This window comes from Gavialis gangeticus, unplaced genomic scaffold (assembly GCF_001723915.1).
Source record: "Gavialis gangeticus isolate Ggan-Ray unplaced genomic scaffold, GavGan_comp1, whole genome shotgun sequence".
In the NCBI taxonomy this organism is placed as follows: domain Eukaryota; kingdom Metazoa; phylum Chordata; order Crocodylia; family Gavialidae; genus Gavialis; species Gavialis gangeticus.
The window spans coordinates 143,783,763-143,798,438 of record NW_017729022.1 but is presented as its reverse complement, the minus strand read 5'-3'; positions in this window follow the sequence as shown (position 1 = coordinate 143,798,438).

The following is a 14,676-nucleotide window of genomic DNA, read 5'->3' as shown; positions in this document are numbered from 1 at the left end:
AGAAGAGAGCCATGCATATGATTAGAGATCAGGAAAATAGACCTTATGATGAGAGGCTGAGAGCAATGGGACTCTTCAGCCTGGAAAAGCGCAGGCTCAGGGGTGATCTGGTGGCCACCTATAAGTTTATCAGGGGTGCTCATCAGGACCTGGGAGAACGTCTGTTCACCAGAGCCCCCCAAGGGATGACAAGATCAAACAGTCACAAACTCCACTGTGACCGATTCAGGCTGGACATAAGAAGGAACTTCTTCACTGTCTGAGCCCCCAAGGTTTGGAACAGACTGCCACCTGAGGCGGTTCAAGCACCCACTTTGAATGCCTTCAAGACACATTTGGATGCTTACCTTGCTGGGATCCTATGATCCCTGCTGACTTCCTGCCCCTGTGGCAGGGGGCTAGACTCGATGATCCTCCGGGGTCCCTTCCAGCCCAAATGTCTATGTCTAATAAATATTTGCTTTTCACTAATTTCTGGACCATTGTGGCTACAACATCAGTGTTACACTAAGAATAAGGCCCAAATAGCATTTTTGTTCTTTACTATTCCTGGTATCAGATATTCCTTAACCATAGATATAACAGGGAAACAAATTAATTTGTTTAATTAACATTTTCCTTTAAAGAGGGTTCATATTTAGAAAAGAAATATGGTCTTTCAGAATGTCCAGCTTCTTCAGTACAGGCACTGCAGGAGAAGGCCAAAGCAAAGTGTTGTAAACACTAGTGTCACAATAACCATTTCTCTGCTTGTTCACAAGGGTTCAGCACCAGAGAGAGGATGGTGAGTTTCCCTGTTGCAATTGTATTCTGCTCACTAGTTCATTATTCCAGCTTTCAAAATAAATCCAGCTAAGGTTTTGAGACAGATGCAGCATGCACTTTACAGAACTTGGCCTCTGAGCAAAACTTTACAAGGCAGTAGCGTTCCCATGCTTTCAGATGTCTACAAGCCATTATCAAATAATGCTATCCTTGTGATTATGCACAAACTACATTTTTTCATTAAAGGAACAGTAGTTGTTCCTCTGTAGTCTGCCTGAACTAAAGAAACAGTCATGCTGTGACACCCTCCCACCAGGTATGAAAAAAATATCCTAGACTTCCTTATAGTGCAAGGAGAAACCATCTCTCTCAACAACACCTCTGAAAATAATTACGCTACAGAATGCAGTGCTGTATAGAGAAACCCAAGCTATTTTGGGTAGCATAAGCAGTCCAGCTGGTATAACACAGAGGTCCACTGGGCTAATTTGCCCTTTGAAAAGTAGGGTAAATTAGCTCCCATGGAGCAAAATGTTACGGAGGCATGCTTTTGATATCTAAGTATCACTGCAGCATACCATGGCATGCAGCATGGGCCCACCTAAAAAATCTCCCTATCCTGATAATTGACTGGATGGTGGAAAACACCACACTTGCAAGAGAAAGAATCCTCTTCTTTATGTTACAGGTTGGTAGTGTAGCTGCTTTTCATATAGTAACTCCAGCCAAATGGCAGTCCCTCTAACCTTTCCAACTTTGGGGATGTCTTCATTGCAGCAACATTGTGTCCTAGCCAGGCTGTTACCCAGGCATGTGTTGCCTATCTTATTCCACATACATGATTCAAACCTGCAAATACATCAGTCAAGATTCTCAGAGAATGTCTCAGGCAAATTGTCATGAGTTTAACCTCATGATTGATAATCCTACAGTGTATTCCTTGGCATGTTTCCAGAAGTGGAACAGGTGCGTGGGAGCAGATAGACAGGGTATGCTCATAAATGGCTTCGCCAAGATAGGCCGCTGCCAAGGTTTCGATATGTCCTTAGTTATCAGTTCCCATGTCCTAGTCTTGTCCCTTTGCCAATCTGCACATTGGGCAAAGGAGAAGGGAAAGCAATACACGTGACACTTTTGGATTTAACAAGGCTTTGGACACAGACTTACATGGCATTTTGATAAGGAAATGACAGATGGGTGAATTACTCATTGCCAAATCATATTCAAAGTCTATAGTCAAAACTGAGAGGGCATGTCAAACAAGAAATTGCAAAGGTCTTTCCAGGATCTGGTTCTTTTTAATACTCTCATTCAAATTTGGATAATGGAATAAGAATGCATTTATAATGTTGGTGGATGACACTAAACTAGGAGGTATTGCAGGTTGGAGGACAGAGCTAGACTTTAAAAAGATCTTGATATATTAGAGAAATGATTCCAAATCAATAAGATGAAAATTAATAAACAAAAAAGAAGTGCTATAACTAGGAGGAAGAAAGCAAATGCAGTAATACAAAAGTGGAATAACTGGTAAGGCAGCAGCATGGCAAAAAAAGGATCTGGAGGTTATATTAAACTACAAGGTGAATGTTTCAACAATACAATGCTGTTGCAAAAAAGGCAAAAATCATTCTGTGTTGTATTGAAAGTAGTGTCTTATGTAATAGAGGGGAGTAATTACTGCATTTTACCTAGTGCTAATAAGATCTCAGATAGAGTATTGTTCATTTTGGGGTATAGCACTTTAAGAAAGATACAGATAAATTGGACAGACCCTAGGGGAGAGCAGCAGGAATGATAAGAGGTTTAGGAAACATGACCTACAAGAAGAGGTTGAAGGGAAACTGCTTTCCAGCATATAAAATATTGCTATAAATAGAACAGTGATTTATTATTCTCTGCATCCACCAGAAAAAGAAATAATTAATTTAATTTGCAGCAAGAGAGATGTATATTAGCTATCTGCACATCTTCCCCACCCCCAGAATAGAAGAAGGGTGAAGCACAGTAACTGGTCACTTAGGAAGGTTGGAAGACTGGAGATTTTTTGCAAATGGTGAGATAAACATCTGTCAGCAATGGTCAAGGCATGCTTCATCCTACATCAAAGGAGGATGATGAATTAGATGACTTATTGGGGTCCCTTAGACCCACCTTTATATGATTTTTGTTGCTGTACCAGGCATCCCTCTGATACTGTGCTTAGTATGGCATACAATCCAGCCAGTGTCTGTGCATCTGCTGGCTTCCACTTTCTGTGCAGCTTGCTGCCTAGTGTAAGGGCCTGCCAAATCCCCATCAAAGTCAATGGGGCAAAGATTAGCAGGTTCTGCACCTGCTGAGGCACAAATGCTAGTCACGTGCCTATGCCTGGCCATATTAGAGCTCTTCATGAATGGTCTAACAGTGCTTACTAGTAGATGTCAGTACAACATAGCTTCTTACCCACAAGCATTGTTTAGTCCTCTTCTTCAAGCTATGCTTCTCCAAATACATTTAAGTTCTTAAATGCTTTCCAAAACATTTTTACAGTATTTGTATGTCAAATGCATGTCACCTTCTGCCTTAAATAACTAATTTTATTTTTTTCCAGGACATAATACATAACACATCAAAACAATGAAAGCTGAAGGTTATCCTGCAGCTTTTTCCTGAGTGTATATTTAGAATCTGTATGGGCCTATTTATTTTTAAAGTAGGTTTTATGAAGCATCTATGTTCTAGTTTCCTAAAATGCACAATCTCCAATGCTGAAAATACTTCTCATTTGCCTACAGTTAATTATCTGCATAAAAATGTTTTGATTTGTCTTTTGAATCTTTTAATAAGTTCTCAATATGCTGGAAAGAAACCTCAAGAATAGCATGCATCTACTGATGATATTGGGGTTATATACATATAACAATTTAATTTAACCATACTGCATGGGAAAGATTTGCACAGAACTCATTTAGGGGAGAAAGTATGAACACCTGAATATTTTCTAAAACATTTTGAAGGGGAAAAGAAGGATAACTACCCATGTCTTCTGTCTCTGTTCAATCAAATCAGGTGCTTTTGTTTACCAACAATTTCTGAAATTACTTTAGAGTATTTGCTTAATACATGATTTAATAAAACAGCCATATTCTGCCTCCATATATGCCCATTCTTCCCCAATTATTCCTCAGTCCTTGTACCAGTCAATGCAGAAATCTCTTATCAGCAATGTTCTAGTTTTTCGGAAGGCTGGACACAAATTTGTATCTGCATTAGACCATTATGGAGGGGTAGAACTGGGTCTTATTTAACTATTTATGTCTTGCTCAAACTTGAATTTTTTAGCAAAATATACCACCTCTATTTTCTTTCAGATTCTGTTCCATGCCTTCCTCAGACTGCTACATCCTCTGAACAGCCACAACATGGCATTACTGAAAATGTTACCATTATGTCTGAGCAATCAACTTGCTTATGATACTTTGGCTGGATACCAGTGCTGAATTCATAAGGGATAACAGATAGCAATGATATTTTATGAGAGGACTGGTTCAAGAACCAGCAGCATAACCTGCCGTTGTTATGCAAGATCGACCTTCTCAATTAAAGCATTGTTAAATCTGCAGATTTACCTCATGTCTGTCATTTATGGCTACTATCGTAATGCTGTCTTTCTTGTCTTGCTGGGTTCACCTTTCCATATATTATAGATCAAATTCTTCCCTTAGAGATACAAACACACAAGCATTCGGGAACAGAATTTGGCCTTTTGTATTTTCAATCTGCCCTACAGCAAAGCTAGCTTGTTTACTTGATCAATACTTTATGACTCTCATTAAAAACACATCTATTGTATAGAAGTTCTGTAGTCTTCTTTCCTGAGCTATGTGCAGTACATTAACATAATGAAATGTACACTTTTCTATTCTTTTATTTCTCCCTATTATGCTTAATCATTATTTGCATTTTCCACTCTGGAAGCCTTTCCTTTGCCTTGCCTGCTTTCACATCTAACTGCCAGCAGTGAAGCAGCATTTCACTTAATTTTTAAATACAGATGCTCAGCAGGTATAAATCAGCATTGTTCAGTACACCTCACTTTGGAGATACTCCAATTTACATCAGTTGAAGATTGACCCTATATCATATTCCAAGTTAGCAACATCCAGAAAGCTTACCTCTTTGCTTTTACTGAGATGCAATCATTCTTTTACACTGCACTGTTCATAATGAAAGCTCAACCAGTGAGGAACAAATCTAGATTATTCCATCTATATTATTTACCCCTTTTATGCCCCCTATAACATTTATCCCTTAACCAAGCACAGCATCTTTGAAATACTATCACTGTCCAATTGCCTTATTTACCATACATTTCCCTTTCAGTGTTTTAGCCTTTGTGTTCGAGTGTGAATGGAGCTGTGCCGTAGACCTGTGGGAGCCACCCTTTTTTGCAGTTGTACCACAGATTAAGCCCTGCACCCTCCCCAAATGCCACTCCCATCCCCTTCTCCTGCCCCATCTGCTGCTCTACGTTCTGCTCTCTACCCTGAGCTCCCTGCTCGTTCTGTTTCTCCTCTTTTCTGCTCTCTTCCCTATCTGCCCTTCTGTTCCTTGCCCCTTCCCCAAACTGCCACTTGCCAAACACAATGGCTGCCCATGCCACTTGTGGCACACATGCCACAGATTGGCCACCCCTGCCCTAAGCTATACATTCTGCTGACATTCCTTGTTTGACCTTCAAAAGCAACGAAAAAGTCTTCTAAACTCTGGGGCCACAAGCAGAAATCCACGCCACGAAGTGAAACAAAATAAAAGATGCTTCCATTCCACGCCCAAGTCAACATTTTGCCTTTCTACACTGTAAGAATACAAACTATGAATGCTTTGTAGACTGGCGAGAGAACAGTTCAAGTGCAATAATGGGAAACAATTCAGTGTGACACGTTGGGTGGCATTTGTTTGAATAAATTGAGGCTGCCAACTAGAACTGGTGAACACTGGGAATTGTATTTCAAAATGCTACACTGTCACCCAGTCAGAAAAACTGAAGGGAGGGTATGCTAGTTATCATCAAACTTATGGAACCAGGAGCTCCAAAGGAGAACTTTTAGGCCATGACTGAAGAAGTATAACTAATAATGTCAGCACCTGGGGTAAAGAGAAGGGGCAGGGGGTAGTCCTTTCTAAAATGGTGTCTGGGGCTATTGACCTGCTTGTCCCACCCTAGTTACACTACCACCTAAGCATAATTTTAAATCTCACAGGGACCACATATTAGTAAATGAACATGATGGACTGGACCTCAGGAAGTATTGGTTCTATTCTCAGCACTGTAGCAGCATTTTTTAACTGCTTTAACAGAGCTGTCCTGTAAGCAGCTTGCCTACCCCACTGGCATTTTGCAGGTGGGTTTTGCTCCATGAGGAGCTCTTCAGTCAGTCCTCCCAAATAAACACACACAGCCTTCAGTTAACCAACAAACAAACAAACAAAAAAACCCTTTTAGCCTGTCCTGGGCACTGGGAGGAAGGCAAGCCCCTTGACTCTGGCCCCAGCACAGATGGCTGGCCATAACAGCTATGGTACAACATCTAAAGTATGGTATACCACACTCTGCATATATCTTTCTTCCTAGAAAATTCTCTGAATATTAATTCTACCTGTCATTTAGAGTTTCTTTACACTAAAATAAAAAGTGCTATTTTTACCTAAGTTCAGGATACAACACAGACAATGTAACTGGTACTTAAACTCAGGATAACAGCTTGAGTTCAAACCCAAGACTTCCTATCAGCTTAAACTCAAAAACTGTTAATCCAAGCTACCTTGTCTTCGCTGCTATTTTAATTTGAGATAGCTCATCTAAATTAGCCAAATGAATTAAGAACATCTTTTCTGCAGAATAGAGGTGTATATACGGAAATTACCATCTGCTCCCAGAATCACCTAACACAGTTTATCAAAAGGAACCACCCCCCGCCCAAGTTACTTTAATGCAAGTACTGTACCTGGAATTGCAACCTTCAGCACTATAGCTTCTGTGATCACACCTCAGCCATGGCCCAGATAATACTTCAATGAAGCAAAGCAGAATTCTGTTCAGCCTGATATGCACTATGCCATGGCCCAGTGAATAGTAACAGGTTCATATTGCTGCTGACATGCTCTCACCAATAAATTTCTACAGAGAAAATTTGCTTTCTGCTTACTGGTAGAATCATTACTTCCCTAGGTACAGAAGCAACTTCTTGATACTGAGGGGAATGCATAACAAAATATATATGCAAGTATCTTCATTTACATATAACATGCATTTCAATATTCCCAGTTTTCACTTAAATTGATTTCCATAATAACTAATCACAACAGCAAAAATACCAGCCCCAAATCAGCAGTTAAGTCAGATTGCTACTTTTAAAGTGTTTGCTCCTAACACCCCCTGAAGTACATTAACAAATTACACCAAAGAAAAGTGTGTTATCATGTGGTGCATCTTTTCATCCAGGTTCCCTCATGCTTCCCCTCTTAGCTTCCCTCTTGTGTGTGGAAAATTGGGTGACTACACATTTTCACCTGTTCTTTTCCAGGATGCAAACATCTGCTAACTGTTCTCAAGCTTGTATGGTCCATCATCTATGGGCAAGCACACATTGGGATTTTCATTCACAAAATTCACTACAACCAAATTCCAGTCTTGAAGTGCAAATTCTGACACTTGTATACATTCAGACAATAGTAAGATCACAAACAAGTATTATCATGCCCTTATGCATATTAGGAAAGAACGGGTGCAAATACATGCACATATGCTTTTAAAGGTATGTGCGTGTAAAGCTTATCTCAGAAGTTCTGTATGCAAGTCAAATGGAGGTTGCCAAAAATGACAAGAGTTTATGATTGCTCATTTATGGCATTGACTATACTGGCCACTTCAGCAACTTCAAATCTCCAGGCAGAGTTGAACTAAGCCCACTGTTAGGTACTAAAGACCACATGACTTTATCTTAGTGTGAATACTGAAGCTAAAACTATTACACTAAAATGCAGACTTACACCTTTTTTCCCCCCGATGCATCTGTTTATTTAAACCTAGGCCTCTGTCAGGAATTGTTAAACTCCTTTTTAAAATGCAAGTAGGGTTTCCAAAAACAAACTCACATTTTTTTTTCTGTAAATATTCAGGTCAGAGCAGAGATAAACAGCTTAACAGCATGGAGTATTAAATTAAATGGAGCATTCAGGCTAGTTAAATCAGCTCAAAACAGTCACATACTGACTGGTTTTGACTATGCAACATTATGCAGGTAAAATAATGGATTTGAAGGGGACCAAAAAAATCAATTTTTGTTTTCAATAAAAAGGATCCTAGAAGATACCAGGATCTTTGTTTCTGGAATGCTGATAACCTTTTTATTTGTTCTTCCAAAATTAAGAGACTTGGTCTATAGGCTGCCTAGAGAAACAAAATATATATATATATCTATGGGGAAAAAATGAACAACCACACTGGTGGTAATGGAGAAATGGTTTGCAGGAGCAGAGCGGGGCAATTTTGGCCAGAGCTGAAACTGATAAAAGCTTACACTTTTCAAATGTTAATTCACAGACTGATGATTAATTACAATTCACACAGCAGTTCAGAGATTTTCAAACTGCAAATATTTATTTCAAAGTTTCCTCTTCCTGAGTCTCCAATTCTCCTCCAGGTTTAGCCTTTGCACCTTAATTGGAAAATGACTGGAATTTCTCTGGCATTCAGACCCAGTCTGACCATGATTCATAAATATAGGGTGTGTGTAGATGAAACAGGGGCTCTAAATTGAAGCAGTGGGTTTTTAAAAACACTTCTTCAATTTAGGGCCAGGTAAACCCCCATGTCATGCACACACCTGTGCACTTACCTGCCTCTCTGGTGGCAGGGAGAGGAGGGCAAACTGCAGGTGGGTGGAGCAGTCCCTGGGCTGCTGGGGTGGGTGCTGGTGCTTCCCTCTATGGCAGTAGTGGCCCCTGCCCTAGGTGGCACCCTCCCGCAGGCACCCAGCTTGGGCAGTCCCAGAGGGCACCACAGCTGCAGAGGGAAGCACCGAGCCCACATGCAGCTCAGGCAGGCACACAGGCTCCAGGGGGGAAACAAATAAGATCAGGCTCATTGCTTTTTGAGCAGAGCCTGCCTTCCTGGGCTTCTGCCAGGCTGCCTGCAGGACTTCCTCCAGAGTCCCTTAGCTGCACATAGCCCGGTGCTCCGTGGCTGGTAGGGCAGCAAATTAAAACTCTGCAGAGGAGTTTTAGTTTGCTGCACCCTGCATCATTTAAGGCACATTACACTGCCAAATTTGTTACAGCGGCTAGAATTACTGCGCAATACACCACCAATGCATCCAAACATTGACACAATTAAAGCGATGCAAAAGCATTTAACCCATTTAAAGTGTTATGCACACATTCCCCTCATTTTATCTACAAATGGCCTTATTCTTTGGTTAAGTCTCAGGAACATTACTCAGTGGATCAAATGAATGAAAGATTCCTGGTAATGTGTCTAGGTTTTCTTTAATTTTGTTAAGATCAGATTTCTACATGACATTTTATCTACAAAAGAGGCTTTACATTAAAACTGTTTCTGGAAGTACCTTGTTTATAGTACCATTTATGGCTACTTTCCAAAAATGGCATTTTATAGGTTCCATTAAGTCTGTCCTGATCTCACCTAACAACAAAGCTATCATGCAGGGTTAGGAGACTGTTGTGGATAATTCATTACTCAACGCAGACATTTGTTAACAAGCCACACACCTGTTCATATTATGTCACTTGCCAGCACAGCCAGGTCCTTCCATAGATGTTGCTACCAAATGTCTCTCCCTGCTGAGAACAGCACTGGGTACTTTGTAATGGATGTTTTTTCCCCTAATCCAATTCCTTGCTTTGCTTTAAATTTGTCCTTTCTAACCCAATAAAATGGCAAATCTGATGCACAGTTTGGCCCTAATGTAGACAGAGCAGCTGTACCAGGTGCAGCCTGAAACACTCCTAATGAGGAAAGCATAGTTGGTGACTCATCTCTTCCTACTTCGGAGTCCAGCATCTATGAGAACTCCAAGCATCCCTGGTGAAGCTAGCACCTGTCAATGATCCCTGCAATAATACAGCTATAATTAAAATAACCATTCTAGTCATACGCCTCTCAGTACTTCTATTAGAAATCTCCATTTTCATAGAATTCTCTGTATCTCAACCATAAAAAAATATTTTGAGCTTGAATATAAACGTAAAGGGCACATCCACATGAGCATGTATGTGCATCTTACAGCATCTCAAATCCCTTTGAGATGTTGCAAGAGGCATATGTGGGAATGAAAAAATGTTCCCCACGCTGCAAGTTTGCAGTGTGGGAGCAAAATTAGACCCCTGACTATCCAGGGGTCAAAAAAATCCTGCTCCACAGAACAGCAGGTTTTTGGGGGATATGGGGAGTGGGGGGATGCTGGGGAGTGGAAGGAGTTGTTGGGGGCTATGGGGAGTGAAGGGAGATGTTGGGGGGGGGGAGCGGTGAGGGGGGATCTCCTGTATGTGGGTGGGTTCATGGAGGGGCTTGAATGGGGGCTGTCATATGCCTGCCCCCTCACCTGGGCCCTGCAGCACTGGTGGCAGCAGGCAGGTATGGCTGTGCTGCAGGCACAGCCAGAGGCAATGTGGCGCTGTGGGACCTGAACTCCGTACATGCTGAAAGGATCCAGCCCAGCCTGCTAGTACACAGCCTTGGATGGGCTGGGCTGGGCTGGGTCCATTCAGCATCTATGGAGCCTGGGTCACACAGCATCATTTCACCACCCACTGTGCCTGAAGCAGAGCCACAGCTCCACACAGCCTTCTTGCCTGCTGCCACCAGCGTCACAGCCACTGGGTGGGCAAGCCTGCATGTGGCAGCCCCACAGCTATCCCTAGGGGTGTGCAGGCCCGGGGAGTGGTGAGCCGAGGGGAGTAGCAAGTGGCCAAAGCATGAAGCCAGTGACCTGTGGCAACCACAGCAGAGCTGACAGTGCATGGCTAGCCCAGCTTTGCACCGGAGCAGGATCCTCATGGAAAATGTGCCCCACCAGCTTCTTCTGACCCGATCCGTCCTGAACCACGCAGCTAGTGTACGTTTGCAAAAGAGCCATGCCTCCTGAAGCCATGCATCAGTGCAAAGGCAGACTAGCGAGCCACGTCGGGCCGCTGTGTGCCTTCTCTCCACAGGCACTGTGGAGCAAGAAGCACTACCACTGGAGGCAGGACCTGATGCAGCACACAGGGACAGCACACTGAGCCAAGCTGGGTCCTGCCAGCACTGGAGCTGCTCATGTTGCCAGACCAAGCCAGTTCCATGGCGGCAAGACCCGGCTTGTGTTGGCACACTCTCCCTGCATGCTGCACCAGGTCCTGCTGCCATGAAACCGACCCATCCTGGTAGCGTGAGCAGCCCCCAGTGCTGGCAGGACCCAACTTGGCATGACACGTGGTCCCCACATGTGGTGCCAGCCCCTGATGAAAGGCACAGGCAGCGCCAGCTCTGAGTCACTTGGGGCTGCTCTGCACCACAGAGGGGCTGGCAGCAGTGGGCTCTAAGTGCCCCACTCCTGCTGCTGCTTCAGGGGGTAAGCTGTGGGCCCTGTATGGGGGAGGCCATGGCCCTGTAGGGTGGCTGTAGGGACCCTGCGGGAGTAGGGGGCTGTGGCTCTGCTCGGTGCCTGGAATCCTACAGGAGAAAGGGGCTGTGGCCCTGCAGGGTGGCTGGGATCCTCTGGGGGATAAAGGCTGTGGCCCTCCAGAGGGGAGCTGGGGCTCTAGTTCCCCCCAGATGCATATCCAGGAGAAGCCAGGCAGGGTTATTTTGCCCCAAGTGGCACAATTTGCCCCACACCAATTGCATGTCTGGGCACATGTGCTAAGGCAAAAAGCCCTGGCTCAAATTTGCACCGCTTCTATTAGAGCTGCTGCAAGTGCATGTGCCTGCACGTGTGGACGTGCCTGGAGAGACCAACTGTAATTCAGTGACTGGGAATTAACCCACTTAGTTTCAGTAAAAATAACAGGATTCATATAGCTCTATTCCTCTGCACAGGTTGTAACTCATCAGTGTTCTATGAGCCATCCTTTCTTTTGACTTCAGTGAGCTTTGCAACAAGCCATTGCATAGTATATGTAGCAGAATGATTATAAAAGCAGAAATGCTCAGGTTAGATTTATTATTAACTTGTGATTCATGGCCTTGTATGCATAACTTCAATGGGTCTGATTTTGTGATGTACAGATCACCAGCATGAGGACCGAGTTTACAAGCTGATACTAACCCTACAAAATTATTAAAAGCTGAATCATAATCAAAATGTGATAGCATAATTATCTTGGTATAATATACTTGTGAAATGTCTGTAGGCTCAAGAAGTCTTTGCAGAACATACAAGACACGATCCAGAAAAGATGTATTCTGCAGCTTTAAATCACTTTGAAATGATTTATTTTTAATGGGACAGACAAGGTTTTTTGGGCACATTTGATATCTTATATTAAACCAACTCAAACAGTTGGAAAAAATTCTTCTTTTTAACTGGGTTCTTATGGAAAGAATATTCTGGTTCTTACCTTCAGATAGATACCTGGTTTCATGTTTAAATTGAAGAAAGATATAGTGTTTTAAATGTATGTTCTTTAGCTATATTGTACAGCAAAACAAAGGAAAAGAAAACTAGCTTAATTGACTCCTTGCCTAATTCAAACACACCTTATACTCATTCTTCTGCAATTCTTTGAAAAGTAATTAGAATGCGTGCTTCAAAGTTTATGGATTGCTCAGTGTTCTCCAAAACTGTGAGTTATGTCATATTTTTCTTGTTTCAGAAACAGAATTGCTTTTACTGTTTTCAATAAGGCAAAGAAATGAAATGTATGTTGACACACATATGTTTTCTCTAGAAACCCATTTTATGTGAATTACTTGAGGTACGGCTATATATTTGATAGATTTGTAAAGGATGTCACAATAACCTGCGTTCTTGGACTGTGTTATCAAGGAAATATCTTAGCATAACTGCATAATGTAGTGTGCTCCTGACACTATATAAAAGGAAATTATTAATGTGCATATTTAGATAGTAGTAGATGATATGTGACTGAGATGCATTACTAGAAATACACACTAGAATTCTACTACTGTGCTACAGATTATGCAACACCTTTACATCCTTCTCAAAACTAGTGACATATTTGTTTGGTCAACAGTCATTAAAGTAATCCTTTCCTAAACTATAATAAGAAAACTTGGGTGCAATGTAATTTCTGCCACTATTTAAATACCCATTTAATTAAGCTAAAGGTTTCTATGAGGCAGGCCCTCAGTTGATGTAAACCAGGGTAGCCCCTTCCATTATTTGTAGTTCTGGTGTATTTCCTTATTAGACCAAATTAGGACATCACTTAAATAATGATATACTTTACACTGAGTCCAAAGTTCAGAAGTGTGCTACTTACTGCAACAAACTATTGGACACATATAAAGCCTGGATTTTAAACAGTTGGAACAGTTCAAAATTTCAACTTTACTTCTCTATCTACTTCATAAACTGTAGCTCAGTGCTCAGGTGAAACAAGGGGATTATGCATTCTTCAAAAGCATGACTTCAGACTGCTTCAAGACTCCTAAACCACTTGGACACTAAAGAAATGCCAAGCCTATGTTCCTTATATAGTATTACTTTTATACGTTGTTCGTCCTTTGCAAGTGAAGATTACTGCATCCAGAGGGTGTTGGGGGAGGTGTGGGAAAGCAAAAGGAAGAAGGAAAGAAAAAGGGAGGGAGAAAAGAGAAAGGAGAAAGAGAGGGAAAGGGAGAAAAAAGAGAGAGGAAAGAGAGAGAAGCAGGGGGGAGGCTAGGTTGCATGGGTATGCAAGTGACCTATAAGCCCAGTCTTTGTCCTGAACAATCTGCTGCAGCAGGGGCAAGAAAGCAATGAGGACTGGATACGAGAGGTCATCGTTTTCCTGGCCACACACTTCCTCACGGCCTCTGCCATGCACTGCTGCTCGAAGGCCAGTGCTCCACTGTACACGGATGACCTCCAGGATGGACGGTCACAAGTGATTTGCACCCAAGACTCCGGGTCGATGCTGAAACTCTTTAGGAACACCTTTAGGGTGTCCTTGTACCTCTTCTTTGGTGCCCTGCAAAAGCATACTCCATTTGACAGTTCACCATAGAAGATTTTCTTCAGCAGGTGAGTGTCAGTCATTCTTGAAAGGTGGCCGGCCTATCTTAGCTGTGCCAGTTTCAGTAGGATGTGGATAGTGGCCAGACCTGATCTTCTAAGCACCTCACTTTTATATATGGTGAAATATAAAGCCCATGTGTAAATAAATTCCTTATATAAGGTAGTAGGGATACAATACTTTATCAGGCTCTATTGAGCTATAATGTTGACTTTAATGCAGCTACACCAATTTATATCAGTTGAGGATCTAGCCAAGTCTGTGTAAGGTAATCAGAATATGTTTCCACATGTTATCATGCAGTTGTGCAGGCTGCATAAAACTTTTTGTGGTATTCCAGAGGATTTACATGCTATAGTGTATACTGCACAATCAGAATAAACCAGAAAACACAAAGCACTTTACAAATATGTTAGAGAGCTTCTGGAGGGGCTGGACGCGTTCAAGTCAGCGGGTCCGGATGATCTCCACCCCAGGGTGTTGAGGGAGCTAGCTGGGGTTATTGCGGGGCCCCTGGCACGGCTCTATGAGCGATCGTGGTGCTTGGGCCAGGTGCCAGATGATTGGAAGGTAGCAAATGTGGTCCCCATCTTCAAGAAGGGGAAGAGGGAGGACCCGGGTAACTATAGGCCCGTCAGTCTTACCTCAATCCTGGGGAAACTCTTTGAGAAGATCATCAAGGAGCAC